We start from the raw sequence: 20,203 nt of genomic DNA, 5'->3' as shown, positions 1-20,203 counted from the left end.
CGTGTATAACGAACACGGTATACCGAACACGTGTATAACGAACACGGTATAACGAACACGTGTATAACGAACACGTGTATAACGAAAACGGGTATACCGAACAATGTTATACCGAACACGTGTATAACGAACACGGGTATACCGAACACGTGTATAACGAACACGTGTATAACGAAAACGGGTATACCGAACACGGTTATAACGAACACGTGTATAACGAAAACGGTTATAACGAACACGTCTATGACAAACATGGGTATAATGAACACGGTTATAACAAACTCAGGTATAATGAACACAGTATAACGAACATGGTATAACAAATACGGGTATACCGAACATGGTTATACCAAACAAGGGTATAACGAACACGGGTATAACAAACTCAGGTATAATTAACACAGTATAACGAACATGGTATAACAAATACGGGTATACCGAACACGAGTATAACAAACAAGGTTATACCGAACACGGGTATAACGAACTGATGGATATAACGAATGTAAATTTATGTTCCCTTTGAGTTTGTCATAGACGTATTTTACTGTGTCTTTAATAACAATGTTACAACAAAATAAAGACATCGAGCTATACTGAAAGGTTGGCTGATCCAAAGTATCACGTGAATTAAGCAGCAACACTGGAAATCTGTTTTCAGCACATGTCACGGTACTCGTCATATATTGATATGCGTATTTTGCAAAACAGACAATTCCTTCGAATTAACATTATAGTGCTCTGTGAATCTACCGTGTAAACCCTACTGTCAAGCCGTTTGTGGAATGATCACTCAGTGATGTCTCTAATTACCCACATGTAGAGTGTAAAACTCTTGAATTGATCGACTTTCTGATAGGACGTGTACAGTTTGGATACCAGAAGAGGTCCCATGTCTACAGCGCACCCTTGTATTGACCAGTGGTTGTGAAGGGTCGTTCAGATCTATCAGCAGGACAAACACAAGGGTACACGTGGACCATGTATGTCCCAGAAGGAGGGTCACACAAGCCAGAGGTATAGATCAAGCAATTTAAGCTATTAGATGAACCAACATTTCCTGAAATTGCTTTTACAACCTAACAACCTCATTACACGGTAAGTCCAAGAACTTGATATTTTCATATGTTCATGTTAAATAGAATCGTGTATACTTTGTTCTTGGTTTCGCGCCTCAGAAATCTTCAAGATGGATAGGGACACTGGTGGTTAAAGCGTTCGCTTGTCACGCCGAAGGCCCGGGTTTGATTCCTCACATGGGTGCAATGTGTGAAGCCAATTCCAGGTGTCCCCTGTTGTGATATTGCTGGAATATTGCTAAAAGCGGCGTAAAACCATACTCACTCAGTCACTCAAACAAAATGGGTAATTGGGCCTGGGTCACACAAACCCGTGATTATCACGATCAAGCCTCACATCGTGCCCTTGGAACTATGCCACTCAGTCAACCAAGTCCCCGCACTGGACCATCCGATCAAAGTTTACTTCCTCTAACAATATGCATTGGAGTGCTGGGACCTTGGTGGTGTTTACTGCCATGTTTGTCCGCACCTCTCTGTGCAACTTGTGATGGGTGAAATGGGTAGACACCTACCACAGGAACCGAACTAGACACAAGGTCAGATGGGCCACTCACTGGTTGACATTTGGAACAACAGGCAGACATTCTTCAACCAACCTCTGCAGCACTGAAACCAGCCATGCTCAGATAACATTTTCAAGCATATATCTGGCATAATGCCATCTATGCCAACATTGAACTTCCTTCTCCAGAAACGTATGGCTGGACTGAGGACGGTTTCAAACCAGTCAGTTCCTCCAGCTCCTGCAGCGATAATTCAACTGGTGAAATGAGCCGCACTGCTACAGCAGACTGGTTCCACAAGACTCGGTGTATGTCACAAGAACAACAGACTCCCATGCACCGAAACGTGCACATGCTCAATGGCTAACTCTTGTGAAGATGACTTCACTGTTCAGTTCAGCGATTCAGACACTGACACAGATAGTGACTGGTAAGAAACATCAAGCCTAACATTCAAGTCATTGGACATCAGTTTAACTCAAATAAAATTGAATGACATACCAAATCGTTGTGTATTTTAGAAGCCAAGACAGTGTGACTTGTTAGTGAGGTCATGGGAACCACCTCGTGTTTGACCATGAGAAAAGGCCTTAAATAATTATTACTGGATCACAGTTCCAGGTGATGACCTCTTCTCTGACTGACTGACTGACTGACCGAGTTTGGTTTTACGCCGCTTTTAGCAATATTCCAGCAACATCATGGCGGGGGACACCAGAAATGGGCTTCACACATTGTTCCCAAGTGGGGATTCGAACCCGGGTCTTCGGCGTGACGAGCCAACACTTTAACCACTAGGCTACCCCACCGCCCTATTCTACAGTTGATAAACAGGATAAGAAGCATATTCGTTTTACCTAATGTTACTAGTTCTATATAAAATATATGCTTTTTGGAGAAATAGGGTTTTTATTCATCATTGTGACAGTCAACCATTGTGACCTTTTAGAGCTAAAAATAACTGTAAATTTTACACAAAAAGCGAAATTAAAAAGATCTGGTGACTTACAGCATAAGAGAAATATTTTCCGTAACCAAATATGCATGGTATTTGATACCAATACCAGTGTTTTGTTCCGGGTTTATGCAACGTTTTCAGTTCCTGGTTAAATTTTGGTGGCCATCTTTGACTTTGAGCTAAAATTTGCTTTCGCAGTAATATTCAGATTGGAACCAAACATTGTTTTAGACTCCTTTAAGTAATGAACACAAAAGAATGTATGATTTGCATTCATCAAAAAACTTTTACGGAATCCCAAAAGATACTTGACGGCATCAACGTGGCTGCTTTCATTCATCAGGTGTCTTCCTCGCTGTCTGACGTGTGCCTATGCCTGTATCGTGGTCACTACCGACATAGTTAAGTGAGCCGTTACACCATCGTTACACCATACTTCTCTTAGGGCCAGTCGCTGTATTTACTGTGTTATAGATTCTATCAGTGAAGATCGATCAAACATTATGTTGTTACTTTCACTAACATAACCTTTGCACAACTCTGCTAGTTTGTCCTCATGTCTGAACTTCTGTGTGACACAGCGTTCGTGTTGGAAGTTGTAATGTTGTCTGAACTCTACCCACAGTTGTTAGAGTTTGTCCTCATGTCTGAACTTCTGTGTGACACGGCGTTCGTGTTGGAAGTTATACTGTTGTCTGAAGTCTACCCACAGTGGCTAGAGTTTGTCCTCATGTCTGAACTTCTGTAAGACACGGCGTTCGTGTTGGAAGTTGTACTGTTGTCTGAACTCTACCCACAGTGGCTAGAGTTTGTCCTCGTGTCTGAACTTCTGTGTGACACGGCGTTCGTGTTGGAAGTTATGCTGTTGTCTGAAGTCTACCCACAGTGGCTAGAGTTTGTCCTCATGTCTGAACTTCTGTAAGACACGGCGTTCGTGTTGGAAGTTGTACTGTTGCCTGAACTCTACCCACAGTTGCTAGAGTTTGTCCTCATGTCTGAACTTCTGTGTGACACGGCGTTCGTGTTGGAAGTTGTACTGTTGTCTAAAATCTACCCACAGTGGCTAGAGTTTGTCCTCATGTCTAAACTTCTGTAAGACACGGCGTTCGTGTTGGAAGTTGTACTGTTGCCTGAACTCTACCCACAGTTGCTAGAGTTTGTCCTCATGTCTGAACTTCTGTGTGACACGGCGTTCGTGTTGGAAGTTGTACTGTTGTCTAAAATCTACCCACAGTTGCTAGAGTTTGTCCTCATGTCTGAACTTCTGTAAGACACGGCGTTCGTGTTGGAAGTTATACTGTTGTCTGAACTCTACCCACAGTGGCTAGAGTTTGTCCTCATGTCTGAACTTCTGTAAGACACGGCGTTCGTGTTGAAAGTTGTACTGTTGTCTGAACTCTACCCACAGTGGGTAGAGTTTGTCCTCATGTCTGAACTTCTGTGTGACACGGCGTTCGTGTTGGAAGTTGTACTGTTGTCTGAACTCTACCCACAGTTGTTAGAGTTTGTCCTCATGTCTGAACTTCTGTGTGACACAGCGTTCGTGTTGGAAGTTGTACTGTTGTCTGAACTTGCCTGTGCCACCGACACACCATACTGGCCGAGATCGATATTGTCTTCGATCGTCGCTTATGGCCGAAATAATGCGGAAGCGACATTAAATTTGTACTCTCAACTTTCTGAAACTTTCTGTCACAGACATGGGTGTTAGCCTTTTTGCTATTGTTAAATTTGTCTGTTGTTCAGTAGTAAGAATTACAGAATGTACTATATGACTGGCCATTTAAACGACTGAGGTAGTGAGTGAGTGAGTTTAACACCACTTTAGTCAGTATCAAGGGTGTCAGCTTAATGTGGGAGGAAGGGACCAAAGTGTGGCTGGTCTGAGATGATGAATGTTAAACAATGGTTTATAATGGATGTCCTAAATATAGGATATCTTAACCAAGTCAGTCTATGTCACATTAGGAATGTCGTAAGCCATGAAATAATATGTAATACGTATATTACATTGTGACTGTCGTAAGACTACATCAAACTGTTGTATTGAGGGTGTCGTAAGTCGATCTTAAGTCCACGAAAGGGAGTTCACATCTCTGTTCTGTATCAGTTTAACAGTCATCACTCTGTCTTAAACTATGTACCATTCTAGACCCCGTTTCACAAAGCGATCGTAGCGCTACGACTGTCGTATCTCCTATACTGTAACATAGACTTACGACTGTCGTATCTCCTATACTGTAACATAGACTTACGACTGTCGTACCTCCTATAGTGAAACATAGACTTACGAACGTCGTACCTACTATACGGTAACAAAGACTTACGACTGTCGTACCTCCTATAGTGTAACATAGACTTACGAGTGTCATACCTCCTATAGTGTAACATAGACTTACGACTGTCGTACCTCCTATAGTGTAACATAGACTTACGACTGTCGTACTCCCTATACTGTAACATAGACTTACGACTGTCGTACCTCCTATACTGTAACATAGACTTACGACTGTCGTTCCTCCTATAGTGTAACATAGACTTACGACTCTCATACCTCCTATAGTGTAACATAGACTTATGACTGTCGTACCTCCTATAGTGTAACATAGACTTACGACTGTCGTACCTCCTATAGTGTAACATAGACTTACGAGTGTCATACCTACTATAGTGTAACATAGACTTACCACTGTCGAACCTCGTATACTGTAGCATAGACATACGACTGTCGTACCTCCTATAGTGTAACATGGACTTTTACCTCCTATACTGTAACATAGACTTACGACTGTCGTACTACCTATACTGTAACATAGACTTACGACTGTCGTACCTCCTATAGTGTAACATGGACTTACGACTGTCGTACCTCCTATAGTGTAACATAGACTTTTACCTCCTATACTGTAACATAGACTTACGACTGTCGTACTACCTATACTGTAACATAGACTTACGACTGTCGTACCTCCTATAGTGTAACATGGACTTACGACTGTCGTACCTCCTATAGTGTAACATAGACTTACGACGGGCGTACCTCCTATACTGTAACATAGACTTACGACTGTCGTACCTCCTATAGTGTAACATGGACTTACGACTGTCGTACCTCCTATAGTGTAACATAGACTTACGACTGTCGTACTCCCTATACTGTAACATGGACTTACGACTGTCGTACCTCCTATAGTGTAACATAGACTTACGACTGGCGTACCTCCTATACTGTAACATAGACTTACGACTGTCGTACCTCCTATAGTGTAACATGGACTTTTACCTCCTATACTGTAACATAGACTTACGACTGTCGTACTACCTATACTGTAACATAGACTTACGACTGTCGTACCTCCTATAGTGTAACATAGACTTTTACCTCCTATACTGTAACATAGACTTACGACTGTCGTACCTCCTATAGTGTAACATGGACTTACGACTGTCGTACCTCCTATAGTGTAACATAGACTTACGACTGTCGTACTCCCTATACTGTAACATGGACTTACGACTGTCGTACCTCCTATAGTGTAACATGGACTTACGACTGTCGTACCTCCTATAGTGTAACATAGACTTACGACTGTCGTACCTCCTATACTGTAACATAGACTTACGACTGTCGTACCTCCTATAGTGTAACATGGACTTACGACTGTCGTACCTCCTATAGTGTAACATAGACTTACGACTGGCGTACCTCCTATACTGTAACATAGACTTACGACTGTCGTACCTCCTATAGTGTAACATGGACTTACGACTGTCGTACCTCCTATAGTGTAACATAGACTTACGACTGTCGTACTCCCTATACTGTAACATGGACTTACGACTGTCGTATCGTACCTCCTATAGTGTAACATAGACTTACGACTGGCATAGACTTTACGACTGTCGACATAGTGTAACATAGACTTACCTCCTATACTGTAACATAGACTTACGACTGTCGTACCTCCTATAGTGTAACATGGACTTTTACCTCCTATACTGTAACATAGACTTACGACTGTCGTACTACCTATACTGTAACATAGACTTACGACTGTCGTACCTCCTATAGTGTAACATAGACTTTTACCTCCTATACTGTAACATAGACTTACGACTGTCGTACCTCCTATAGTGTAACATGGACTTACGACTGTCGTACCTCCTATAGTGTAACATAGACTTACGACTGTCGTACCTCCTATACTGTAACATGGACTTACGACTGTCGTACTCCCTATACTGTAACATAGACTTACGACTGTCGTACCTCCTATAGTGTAACATGGACTTACGACTGTCGTACCTCCTATAGTGTAACATAGACTTACGACTGGCGTACCTCCTATACTGTAACATAGACTTACGACTGGCGTACCTCCTATACTGTAACATAGACTTACGACTGTCGTACCTCCTATAGTGTAACATGGACTTACGACTGTCGTACCTCCTATAGTGTAACATAGACTTACGACTGGCGTACCTCCTATAGTGTAACATAGACTTACGACTGTCGTACTCCCTATACTGTAACATAGACTTACGACTGTCGTTCCTCCTATACTTTAACATAGACTTACGACTGTCGTACTACCTATACTGTAACATAGACTTACGACTGTCGTACCTCCTATACTGTAACATAGACTTACGACTGTCGTACCTCCTACAGTGCAACATAGACTTACGACTGTCGTAGCGCGTTTCTGAAATGGGGCCCTGGCAGTCACAAGGGCCGTGCTACAGAGCCTCCATAGCCTTAGCATGCCTTGTTGATTGAGGTGTTCCCACCAAGATATTGTCCACATTCCACGCAGAATTGGGCCTCAAGTGAAAAGGATTCTAAAGGTAAGGAAACAACAATAACAACACATGTTTGTTTACTGTGATTTATTTTACATTATTGCCCTTGAAAATCCAAACGAATGTTTACAGAATTGCTTACAACAATGTACCATCGGCAAGATCACAAGGCATCAAGTTAATTATATATATACTGAGAGAAACCAATGAAGGATCACAGGAAAATGCAAGCGTTCCTTTGATATTTTCCAGTTTCAATCACCAGCTTTGAATAGCGCTGTGGTGATGAAAACTGGAAAATAAAAAGGAACGCTTGAATTTTCCTGTGATCCTTTATTTGTTTCTCTCAGTACATCTACACATTTAAAACATATTGTTCAATGGAATAAATTATTTCCACTGCCTGTGTTAATAACACCTATAAGACGTTCACAGTAATATCTCCCTAACCAGGTGTTAAATAAAAAACAAATTATCTCCCACACCAATGTAGACACCAGGGCCCCGTTCCACAAAGCCATCATAGCGCTACGACTGTCGTAAGTCTATGTTACAGTATAGGAGGTCATAGCGCTACGACTGTCGTAAGTCTATGTTACAGTATAGGAGGTCGTAGCGCTACGACTGTCGTAAGTCTATGTTACAGTATAGGAGGTCGTAGCGCTATGATAGCTTTGTGAAACGGGGTCTAGGTGTTCAACAAAACAATGAGTACAATATCTCACACACCAGGTGATTAAATAGATAATATGTACAGTCTCTCACATAGCAATGTAGACACCAGGTGTTTAACTAAACAATAGGTTCAAGGTTCTTCACACGTTTCTGCGCACCAGGTGTTCAACTAAACAATGAATACAGTTTTTCTTACGCATCTGTTGGCAACAAGTATATTAAACTAGTCAATGCATATGTTTTTCGTACACCTTTGTGAGCACCAGGTGTTAAACCAAATAATACAGCCTTTCTCCTATCAATGTGCGCACCAGGTGTTCAACTAAACAATGAATACAGTTTTTCTTACACATCTGTTGGCAACAAGTATATTAAACTAGTCAATGCATATGTGTTTCGTACACCTTTGTGAGCACCAGGTGTTAAACCAAATAATACAGCCTTTCTCCTATCAATGTGTGCACCAGGTGTTCAACTAAACAATGCATATGTTTTTCGTACACCTTCGTGAGCACCAGGTGTTAAACCAAATAATACAGCCTTTCTCCTATCAATGTGCGCACCAGGTGTTCAACTAAACAATGAATACAGTTTTTCTTACACATCTGTTGGCAACAAGTATATTAAACTAGTCAATGCATATGTGTTTCGTACACCTTTGTGAGCACCAGGTGTTAAACCAAATAATACAGCCTTTCTCCTATCAATGTGTGCACCAGGTGTTCAACTAAACAATGCATATGTTTTTCGTACACCTTCGTGAGCACCACGTGTTAAACCAAATAATACAGCCTTTCTCCTATCAATGTGTGCACCAGGTGTTCAACTAAACAATGCATATGTTTTTCGTACACCTTCGTGAGCACCAGGTGTTAAACCAAATAATACAGCCTTTCTCCTACCAATGTGTGCACCAGGTGTTCAACTAAACAATGAATATGTGTTTCGTACACCTTTGTGAGCACCAGGTGTTAAACCAAATAATACAGCCTTTCTCCTATCAATGTATTGCACCAGGTGTTCAACTAAACAATGAATATGTGTTTCGTACACCTCTGTGAGCACCAGGTGTTAAACCAAATAATACAGCCTTTCTCCTATCAATGTGTGCACCAGGTGTTCAACTAAACAATGAATATGTGTTTCGTACACCTTTGTGAGCACCAGGTGTTAAACCAAATAATACAGCCTTTCTCCTATCAATGTGTGCACCAGGTGTTCAACTAAACAATGAATATGTGTTTCGTACACCTTTGTGAGCACCAGGTGTTAAACCAAATAATACAGCCTTTCTCCTATCAATGTGTGCACCAGGTGTTCAACTAAACAATGAATATGTGTTTCGTACACCTTCGTGAGCACCAGGTGTTAAACCAAATAATACAGCCTTTCCCTTATCAATGTGCGCACCAGGTGTTAAACTAAATGATGAGTACAATTTCTCCTATACCAATGTTCAAACCAGATGCAAAACTGAAAACGAGCGCACACCAACAAAGGCACCAGGTGTTAAAATAAAACAGCACAGCCTCTCACACACCAATGTAGGTACCTGGGGTTGATTTCCCTCCGGTCCCGGGGCGGTGGGGTAGCCTAGTGGTTAAACCGTTGGCTCATCACGTCGAAGACCCGGGTTCGAATCCCCACGTGGGTACAATGTGTGAAGGTTTCTGGTGTCCCCTGCCATGATGTTGCTGGAATATTGCTAAAAGCGGCGTAAAACCAAACTCAGTCAGTCCCTCAGGTCCCTCCCACCAAGCGGGATGATGGGGCTAAAAGATCACATTAGATTTACACATGACTGCAGTTCTGGCCATGTTTAAAACCAAATCCAAACTTCTGTGAACACTTTTCAAACACTGTTCAGCCACTGAACAAGACTTTTGAGAAAACACATAGCTGTGTTTCACCTTCACAGAAGTTGTAGCTTAGTGAGTGTGTGTTATGTTTTATGCAGCTTTTAGCAATATTCCAGCAATATCAGGGCGGGGGACACCAGAAATGGGCTTCACACACGTGAGGATTCAAACCTGGGCCTTCAGCATGACAAGCAAAGGCTTTAACCACTACGCTAACCCACCGCCCCTTGTAGTTTAGTTGAGAGATATGAACAGATGAACGGATAATAGGCATTCTGTCAGGTGAGATAATTATTAATATCAAATAACAAACATTCATGTTCATTTTGTCTGGTTAGTAAATTTGAAGTCTATGAATGATTTTTCAAGAAGTGTGGCCCTTGATAGGTGTGGCAGTCTTTTCTTTGTCTTCTGTTAGGGCCCGGGCTGCATGAACAAACACTGCAAAGGACACTCCCTGAAACATACAGGACATGAATATTACACTGTTGGATAACACATGGAACATGGATTATACATTGTTAGATAACGGAGGGATCGTGAATTATACATTGTTGAATAACACATGGAACATGGATTATCCATTGTTGGATAACACATGGAACATGAATTATATATTGTTTGATAATACATAGAACATTGATTATATTTTGTTGGATAACACATGGAACATGGATTATACCCTTTTGGATAACACATGAAACATGGATTATATTTTGTTGGATAACACATGGAACATGCATTCTATATTGAATAACACAGAACCATGAATATATGTTGTTGGATAACACATGGAACATGGATTATATGTTGTTGGATAACACATGGAACATGGATTATACCCTTTTGGATAACACATGAAACATGGATTATATTTTGTTGGATAATGCAGGGAACATGGATTATCCACTGTTGGATAACACATGAAACATGGATTATCCACTGTTGGATAATGCAGGGAGCATGGATTATATTTTGTTGGATAATGCAGGGAACATGGATTATCCATTGTTGTATAACACATGAAACATTAAGCATACATTGTTGGATAACATGTGGAACATACATTATATATCATTGGATAACACATGGAATACAGATTATACATTATTGGTTAACATGTGAAACATGGGTAATAGTAAGTGAGTATGGTCGGTTTTAGCAATTACCCAGGAAAATCATGGGGTGTAAACATGTGGGGAATCAAAACCTGGTCTTCAGCATGACAAGTGAACACTCTAACCACTAGGCTACCCCACCTACACAATGGAGATTTGATACTCTGCATAATAGAGGCAGTACAAGATTTGGCAGAAATCAATATTCATGAGAACTAGATGAAGAACATGATGACATGTATATGATATTTGCTCTCCAGGCTGCTCTCATTACTCAGCTGATCCAGACAGAATTACTACTGTTTATCTAATTGTCCCGTACCACGGGGATCAAACGAAACATCAGTTATTGGGTAAAACAGGCCAAATGGAATTATTCCTCGCAAAATAGAACAGAAATGGTGTCTATGTACATGACATGTGACCTTTAGGTCATAAAATTAATGAAATAAGATTTCCCAGACAACTAATCTCATATGTGGCTGGAATCTGAATAATACTTGTGTTTACTCAATTACTAGTTGTTAGGGAAGCACATACTGATGTTGAAAGGCTGGAGATGAAATCTTGTGGGTTTCATGTTTTTCAGTACTCTGGATTTGCGATGACAAGTTTATTATTTCGTTAAGCGAGATGAAAGAGAAACGGTATTATGTTTTCAGTGTAAGCCTGCCATCACATTGAGAACCTGGGAGTGAAAATGGTGATATTAGATTCTGGATGGCAAATACGTAGTGAAAATAACAGAAAAAGATTCCAAAGGAAAATGTCACATATATCATGCTTGACATTACACAGACAGCAGTAATGGATAAGGCCTGTGAAGATCAATGTTAGAACTGATCTTCCCTTTTAAAAGCGGCCTTCACACAACAAACGAAAGTTATATGTTGTCAAACTTGAGTTTGAGAGTGTGAACATTCTAACAACTCGCCACCAACACCAATTTCAGAGTTGTCAAACTGTTGTCGAGAAATAGGATCGGTCTCTATTCTCACCAACTTTTCCATCAAACTTTCTAAGTTGTCAAACTCGAGTTTGACATGTGAAGTGAGGTCAAACTCATGTTGTTCAGAAACAACCAATCGCAGTCAAAGAAATTGTCACGTGATGTGACATGGTACTCAAATGACACGAAAGTTTGACAATATGTGTTTGATGTATGAAAACACAAGTTTATAGTTAGTGAGTAAAAGTTACACCCGGGTTAGAACTGATCTTCAGTAACCCATGCTTGTCGTAAGAGGCATCTAACGGGATCAGGTGATCAGACTCACTGACTTGGTTGACACATGTCATCATATCCCAATTGTGTAGATGGATGCTCATGCTGTTGATCACTGGATTGTCTGGTCCAGATTATTTACAAACTGCCACCATATAGCTGGGATATTGCCGAGTGCGGCGTTAAACAACAACCAACCAACCAATCTAAGAGGTGACTTGGTGTGTATGTCGTTGTATCCCTTGTATAGATTGATGCTCATTATATTAACCCAGATCTTCACAATAATAAATCCGAAGTTTCAATGGTAGGTTACAGCAATGGCTGTCAGCTGGGAATAATTCATGGGTTTGCTTCTATTTTGTGTAAACCTACGCTCATTAATATTCCAGCCATATAACAGCTATGACAGTGGTCTGTAAACAATTGAATCTAGACCAGACAATCCAGTGATTGATGTTATGAGTCAGTGAGCCAGTTCTATTTATAATCTTCAGAATGACGCTTACACCAAACACCAGTTTGGCTTGTCAAGCATTTTAAAATAGTGAGTGAGTGGGTATGGTTTTACGCTGCTTTCAGCAATATTTCAGCAATATCACGGCGGGGGACACCAGAAATGGGCTTCACACATTGTACCAATGTGGGGAATCGAACCCGGGTCTTCAACATGACGAACCGATGCTTTAACCACAAGGCTGACCCACCATTACCCCATTCTAAAATATAGAACAAAATATGGATAATGTAATATAAAGTAATGTAATGTATTGTAATGTAGTTTGATAACTGAGAGCAAGTGAGTACGGTCTTAGCAACATTAATGCAATATCACAGTGAGGGACATAAGATATCGGCTCCACATATTGTACTCATGTGGAGTAATGAACCCTGTGAGTGAGTTTAGGCTGACCTTGCTTGTAGCAATATTCCAGCAATATCGTTGGACACCAGAAATGGGCTTCAAGCATTGTACCCATGTGGGGAATCGAACCCGGGTCTTCAGCGTGATGTGTGAATGTTTTAACTGCAAGGCTACCCTATCGCCCCTGAACCCAATCATTGGCATGAACACTTAAACACTAGGTTACCCACAGCCCTTCTGATTGTGATATGTTCCCCCCCACCCCCCACCCACACCCAACCAATCAAAAGAACTTAGTAATGTTTACCTGACTCTCAGCCGCCCGCAGGAATCCAGAGTTTGCCGTCATGGTAATGGCTTCAAGACTGTCTCCCGTACCGAAAATCACCTGTCAGGCAGCAACACATCAAGTGTTACTGAGACATTTATCTCAAGCTTCTCACAAATAACTAAATCGAGAAGACGATCACTGATCATTGAAAAATTGTTTGAAGACAAGGCAAGGCCACAATATTCCATAATCTCGGAGGAAATCAACTCTCTACAATCTCACAGAAACCTTTCAGAGTCTGAAGAAACTTTCAGTACTGTTAAAGAATCCTTCCATTATCAAAGATGAAATCCCTTATCAAAGATAAATTGAAGAGAAACTTTCCATATTGTAGAGAAAGCAAGCATTAGACAATCAAACCTTTGCCAGTGCGATGAGGCCAAGGAGATTGTAGTGAAAGTGCGACAACTGAGAGAGCAAGTAATTTGAAGACAAGTACTTTGTACATTTTGATACTTTCTGTCATATGTAAACAAAAATGCCTGACCAACACCAAGTTTGAAAAACTGAAATAGAGTTAAAACAACAGCTGAAATTGTAAACATTCTTACATGAGAGAGGTGTCAGGTGCAGAGACCACACTGTGGGTGTAAAAGTTGAGTTGAGTTGAGTTGAGTTGAGTTGAGTTGAGTTGAGTTGAGTTGAGTTGAGTTGAGTTGAGTTGAGTTGAGTTGAGTTGAGTTGAGTTGAGGTGAGGTGAGGTGAGGTGAGGTGAGGTGAGGTGAGGTGAGGTGAGGTGAGGTGAGGTGAGGTGAGGTGAGGTGAGGTGAGGTGAGGTGAGGTGAGGTGAGATTGGGTTTAACGTCGTGCTTGAAAATATTTCGCTCATATGGCGACGTGCATGCATGTGTATGTACGGCTGCTTGTACTAGCCCAGACTGAAGCTGGTTTTATAGTGCTAGACCACTGAGATACTATGCCGCAGTGAAGCATGAATACCCCACTCAGACACATTATACTGACTCCGAGCCGACCAGTCCTTGTTGTACCCATTAATGCTGAGCGCCAGGCAGGGACCAACAAGTACCATATTTTAACGTCTTTTGGTATGACGCGGTCAGGGATCGAACCTGCGACCTTCCGCGCTAACCACAACACCACAGAGGCGGTCCTTTGGGTGTATAGCCTCACCCCAGACAGGACTTTCTCTTGTCTTGTAAACAATAGTTTCTTCTTCCATGAGAGAAGTTTCTGCTACAGTGACTGCACTGCTGGTGTACAAGCTCATCCTACCCGTGATCAGCTACACTGGAGATCCGGGTTAGAATTTATCTTCAGTAACCCATGCTTGTCGTAAGAGGCGACTAACTGGATCGGGTGGTCAGGCTGGCTGACTTGGTCAATCCCAATTGCATAGATTGATGCTCATGCTATTGATCACTGGATTGTCTGGTCCAGACTCGATTATTTACAGACTGACGCCATATAGCTGGAATATTGCTGAGTTCAGCCTAAAACAACCAACCAACCTCTACAATGTTAACTGAAATCTGGAGAATCTGTGTCTGAAGAATATTTTTGCTATAGCTATGACCGTAATGTATTAATATTGATCGGGTGGTCAGGCTGGCTGACTTGGTTGACACATGTCATCGGGTCCCAATTGCGTAGATCGATGCTCATGCTGTTGATCACTGGATGGTCTGGTCCAGATTCGATTATTTACAGACCGCAGGCATATAGCTGGCATATTGCTGAGTGCGGCGTAAAACTAAACTCACACACTACAAGCTCATCTGTTGACAGGATTTTCTCAAGCTCTCCTTCAGAGAGACGTTTCTGCTATAACGACCACACTGTGGCCCTTTCTCTTGTTTGTAAACATTTATTTTTGTAACACATCCATCAGAAAAACATTTCTCTTCATTTGTCTGGTGGGGTAGCCTAGTGGTTAAAGCGTTGGTTCGTCACGCCGAAGACCGGGGTTCGATTCCCCACATGGGCACAATGTGTGAAGCCCATTTCTGGTTCCCCCGCCGTGATATTGCTGGAATATTGCTAAAGGCGGCATAAAACTAAACTCGGTCAGTGACAGTCAGTCTGATAAAAAACAAGAAGCCAGTATCTTCTGATCCATCCACGAAATTGGGATACGATGACATGTGTCAACCAAGTCATTGATCATGTATCTAGGAAGATATATAAATCTCAAAATGACTATTTTCATATTACTTGCCCTTTCAAGTTCCGTAATATGTCCAAATAATGAACACCTTAACGTTACTGTATACTTGATTATACCCTAAATATTTTATAACAAACATTTACTATGCTGTTCATTTCGTCCTACACAATGCTTTAACCACTAGGCTACCCCACCGCTCTCCAGAGAGAAATCAGAGCTTGAGCTAAAGGACCCAAGGTATTTGATTCAGCTGACCAAACAACCCCATCAGCCTTCCAATGACTTGTAAATTGGCACCAACCGAGGAGGTACTTGAATTACATATTCCATGCATTCTCAGACTGCACCAAGCCACTGAATACTTACAATAAACTGCCATCATTAGTTCCAAGGGAGGTCTTATTGTGAGTGATACCTTGTCAAGGGAGCATTCATTGCGCCCACACTAACAGAGGGTCTAAATTCATGTGTACAAAGGCCAAATGTAGATAGGAGCATAACACTGCTTTCACTCACTGTCAAACTGATTGAAGTTTTATTATTCAATTACATTTAGCACCATCATCTAGCAATTGATGAAAGTTTCTATAATGTAATGGCAGGGTTGGAAAGAAGTAGCAAATGTGTCCTGTTTTGACCTGTAATTTATTGACAAATATCTCCAGATTCCTTAACACTGGAGTATTAATACATTACAGGCATAGCTATATCAAAAATATTCTTCAGACACCCAGATTTCAGTTAACATTTCAGAGGTTGGTTTGTTGTTTTACGCCACACTCAGCAATATTCCAGCTATATGGTGGCGGTCTGTAAATAATCGAGTCTGGACCACACAATCCAGTGATCAACAGCATGAGCATTGATCTACGTAATTGGGATATGATGACATGTGTCCACCAAGTCAGCGAGCCTGACCACCCGATCCTGTTAGTCGCCTCTTACGACAAGCATGGGTTACTGAAGATCGATTCTGACCCAGATCTCCAAAGGTACATTATGGAGGAGTGAGTAAATGCAATGGTCAATCATAAAATCAATCATAACTTACTTGTATATTCAATTCGTCATTTGTAACTCACTTTATCAGACTTCACATAGTTATTACATAAACAATTTGATGCCATGGGCAGACTACATTTCATAATAATTTATAATTAATGACATAATGTTCCCTGAATGTATTCAGGACAGATTTTCTCTATGTCTTTCTTTTAAACCATTTTCTTGAAAACCCAAAATCAAAACATATACTAGCCACATAAAGAAACTGTGCATCGTCAAAATATTATCCCAGTTGATAAGTACGATAACAATGTCATAAACCGTAATGGAGGGATCATGAGACCATAACAAGTCGGGAGAATTTCAATTGAAAAGACAATCACAATGACGTCACAAGTCCACAAGCGGGACAGGGGTCAAACGACCATGTCACAAGCTCAATAACGGGTATGTCCACCATCGGCATTGAGAACAGCAGTGCATCGACGACGCATAGAGCTTTTCAAACGTGCAAGGAAGGCTTGTGGGATGTCACGCCAGATTCTCTCAAGTTCTGTTGCAAGGTCAAGGACGTTATCTGGCGGATGAGGAAGACGGCGTAGACGTCGATCCATCTCGTCCCAAACATGCTCTATCAGGGAGAGATCCGGTGAATTTGCAGGCCAAGGCAGTAAGTCAACGTTGTGGTGTTGCAAGAAATCCATAGCAACCCTTGCTGTATGAGGGCGGGCATTGTCCTGTTGGAATGTTAACCCAGAAAAAGGAATTGCCACAGGTTGAAGAATCTGATCCCTGTAGCCAACACCAGTTAAGTTGCCCTGAACAATCACCAAAAGAGTTCTTTGGCGTGCTGTTATTCCACCCCAAATCATCACGGAACCACCACCAAAGTGATTCCTCTCCAAGACACAGGCCTGTGCATAACGTTCTCCCATGCATCTATAGGCACGTTGACGTCCATCACTATGGGAAATGTTAAACCTGGACTCGTTTGTAAAAACAACATTTCTCCACCAAAACAAGGGTCTGCGGACATGATTTCGGCACCACGTACGGCGAGCTTGTCGATGACGTTGTGTCAGGATAGGCCATATGGCGGGACGTCGTGGTCTGATCCCGTGATGATGTTAACGTTGTCGAACTGTGTTGGGGTGGATACGACGAAGTCCTGGGATGGTTCGGGCAGTCATCACTGCAGTCTGAAACCTGTGGCGAAGATGGGTCACCCTTATCCATCTGCCCTGTCTTGGCGTTGTTACACGTGGACGTCCAGAACGTGGCCGATCGATGACATCATTTGTGTTCTGGTAGCGTCTCACCAGTGCAGAAATGGTGTTCCGGTGGCAGTGGAAATGTGCAGCCACTTGTCGTTGAGACATTCCCCTATGGACCATCCCAATGGCCTCATGACGTTGTGCAGACGTGAGCCTTGGCATGCTATGCGTTTCAATAGCTGTTTAATTTTTTGAACGATCGCAAGGGCAGGGGTTGAGCTTTCCAAAGTGACATTGTGTGGCATTCATTTACTCTGTTTCTCTTTCCCGGAATGCACGTGCAACAACGTATTGCACGTCTCAAGTGCCCACTGACGTCACGGAATGTGGCATGTTCATGCATGTTGGATACATGTCACTAATCTCTGAGTTTAAATCCTTATGTGTCTACACAGGTTTGATAAATTTAGATTATAAATTTTTGTGTGCACAGTTTCTTAATGTGCCTAGTATATAACCTATTGTTCCCTATTTTTTTATGTTGCAACTTATTGTTATTGACTGTTTGACAGTACAAGCTATTCCTTGCACAACCATTTTATGTGAACAATCAAGTTTGCTTACAGTAAGATGAACAAGAGCTAAAGAGAAACTGTGTAGTCTCGCTTGTCTCGTTGAAAACAACACAACCTGACAATGCCATTAAACACTGATATTCCCACAAGAACAACATTGAAGATGAAGAAACATCCCCAGATCTCTGAAGCAGCAACAGGACATTAATAGCTCTTAGCCTGCGACCTCAGTGACGATGTTTCTCAAGACTTCAACTGATTTAACTTACCTTAGACCGATCTTTTATCTTCCCCAGGTTTTGCAAGTTTCGGGCCTTCTGGGATGGTTTGTCTTCAATGACCTTGACCCTGGCTAGGAGCTCTGCAGCCCTCTGTTTCTCCCCATCTCCCCCAAGTGTAGACAAGATGGTGTTGAAGTCGTCCACGGCAGCTCGACACGCATACAGCTCCTTACCTGCAATAACATATCCAGCAATCAAAACCTCCTTTCAGAACCTTCTACAGTTTCAAGTATCTAATAATCGGTATTCTAGTGGGGAAATTGTAATCCATGGGTTGAGTTGATAATAAAGCATACAACTTGATGGATAACAACTTGATGGATAACAACTTGATGGATAACAACTTGATGGATAACAACTTGATGGATAACAACTTCATGTTTATTGCACACAGCAACATTTCGGTGTAGGTTCTTACACCATTTTCAAGCTAAAATTGATTACAACCAAGTATGTTTGTTACAACACATATGCCTCCCATTATAATACTTGGTTGTAATCAACTTCTAGAATGCTGTAAAAAAAAGATACAATGAGTTGAGTTGAGTTTGGTCAAAGACCATATCAACACAATATGACAGATGTGTCTCAGTACTAGGAAATCCCATCCTGACACAACATGACACTGAAGGTAATGGAACAGTTCTTTTATACTTACTTGCACATCCTTGTTACTTAACTATCATACAAAACATATCATTGTCAGTTTGTATGATAAAAACATTAAGTAGAGATTACGACACGAGTGTCTGTCAGATACCATTAATCTTACGAGTTGTTTCAAATCATATTTAACAAGTGAAAGCTATTAAGTTTTTACTTGAATGTTATTCTAATAAGATACATCATACGATATAACCTAAGGAATGCTTAGTAGCTAATTTGAATTTCAAAAAGTATTTTAAATGCTACTTAAATTAATTTCATGACCCTGAAGGTAATGAAACAGTTCTTAAACGAACACCTGCAGTCATCTCTGACTTTAAGTATCCATTCATATTGTTTCCACCTCTGTTTTGTCTTTTATCCCCGATGGAACTGTTCTGTCAGATAAACAAGACTGTTATTTTCTTGAATTAACATTTTGTAATTAAAGAAACTGAATACTTTCAGGACTATTATATGTAGTTATAGAGCACATGCTTAACTAATCACAGTGACAGATCTGCTGATGACAAGGCACCCTCACACATTCAGTGTTTTCAGTGATTTCAGGATTCAGATCCGCACTAATTGGTAATAGAAGCATGCCAACAACTGTCGGGGTGGAGTCCATAATTAGGAGGAGATACCACTCCTGGTCTAATTGGATATACTAGCTGCCTTTCTTTCAGATGCTTCATGTTGTCTTTCCCGGCCGGTTAACAATGTGTGATGTCCTTCCGTGTGGTGGCAGTTCTTGTTCATGACAATGTCATTATACGGTTAGGGATATTTTGTCTTTAAATACCTGAAGGCATGATTGTGAAATCATGAGTGAGTGAGTGAGTGAGTGAGTGAGTGAGTGAGTGGGTGATGATTTTAAGGGGGTGGGGGTGGGGTTACCCATTTTGTTATGGGGAGGTAGGGGTCATCAATTTT

At 41.3% G+C, this 20,203-nt stretch overlaps 1 protein-coding gene and 3 long non-coding RNA genes across 5 annotated transcripts in view; 2 read left to right on the top strand and 2 right to left on the bottom strand.

Annotated features, from left to right (window-relative positions):
• Positions 1-4,635: 4,635 nt before the first annotated feature.
• On the bottom strand, positions 4,636-5,508 carry LOC124278238. Its single transcript, XR_006899033.1, has 3 exons — positions 5,479-5,508; positions 5,242-5,280; positions 4,636-4,737 (listed from the first exon to the last, which is right to left on the bottom strand). It is a non-coding gene; the product is annotated as an uncharacterized LOC124278238 (long non-coding RNA).
• A 2,301-nt stretch (positions 5,509-7,809) lies between these two features.
• Positions 7,810-8,442, top strand: LOC124278218. The gene is made up of 4 exons (XR_006899024.1): positions 7,810-7,913; positions 8,004-8,081; positions 8,134-8,185; positions 8,339-8,442. It is a non-coding gene; the product is annotated as an uncharacterized LOC124278218 (long non-coding RNA).
• Positions 8,443-9,510: 1,068 nt separating this feature from the next.
• LOC124278217 lies at positions 9,511-9,886 on the top strand. The gene is made up of 2 exons (XR_006899023.1): positions 9,511-9,596; positions 9,769-9,886. It is a non-coding gene; the product is annotated as an uncharacterized LOC124278217 (long non-coding RNA).
• An 8,801-nt stretch (positions 9,887-18,687) lies between these two features.
• LOC124278213 (UPF0415 protein C7orf25 homolog) overlaps positions 18,688-20,203 on the bottom strand; it is a 235,119-nt gene continuing 233,603 nt past the window's right edge. For both annotated transcript variants that reach the window (XM_046713942.1, XM_046713943.1), the window contains one exon: positions 18,688-18,795. The gene's annotated coding sequence lies outside the window, so the exon portion shown is untranslated. The remainder of the gene's footprint in view (positions 18,796-20,203) is intronic.

Source organism: Haliotis rubra, unplaced genomic scaffold (genome assembly GCF_003918875.1).
Source record: "Haliotis rubra isolate DU_JTF1 unplaced genomic scaffold, ASM391887v1 Scf233, whole genome shotgun sequence".
Lineage (NCBI taxonomy): Eukaryota > Metazoa > Mollusca > Gastropoda > Lepetellida > Haliotidae > Haliotis > Haliotis rubra.
The sequence above is the reverse complement of the archived record's forward strand: the minus strand, read 5'-3'. Positions and strand labels throughout refer to the sequence as shown.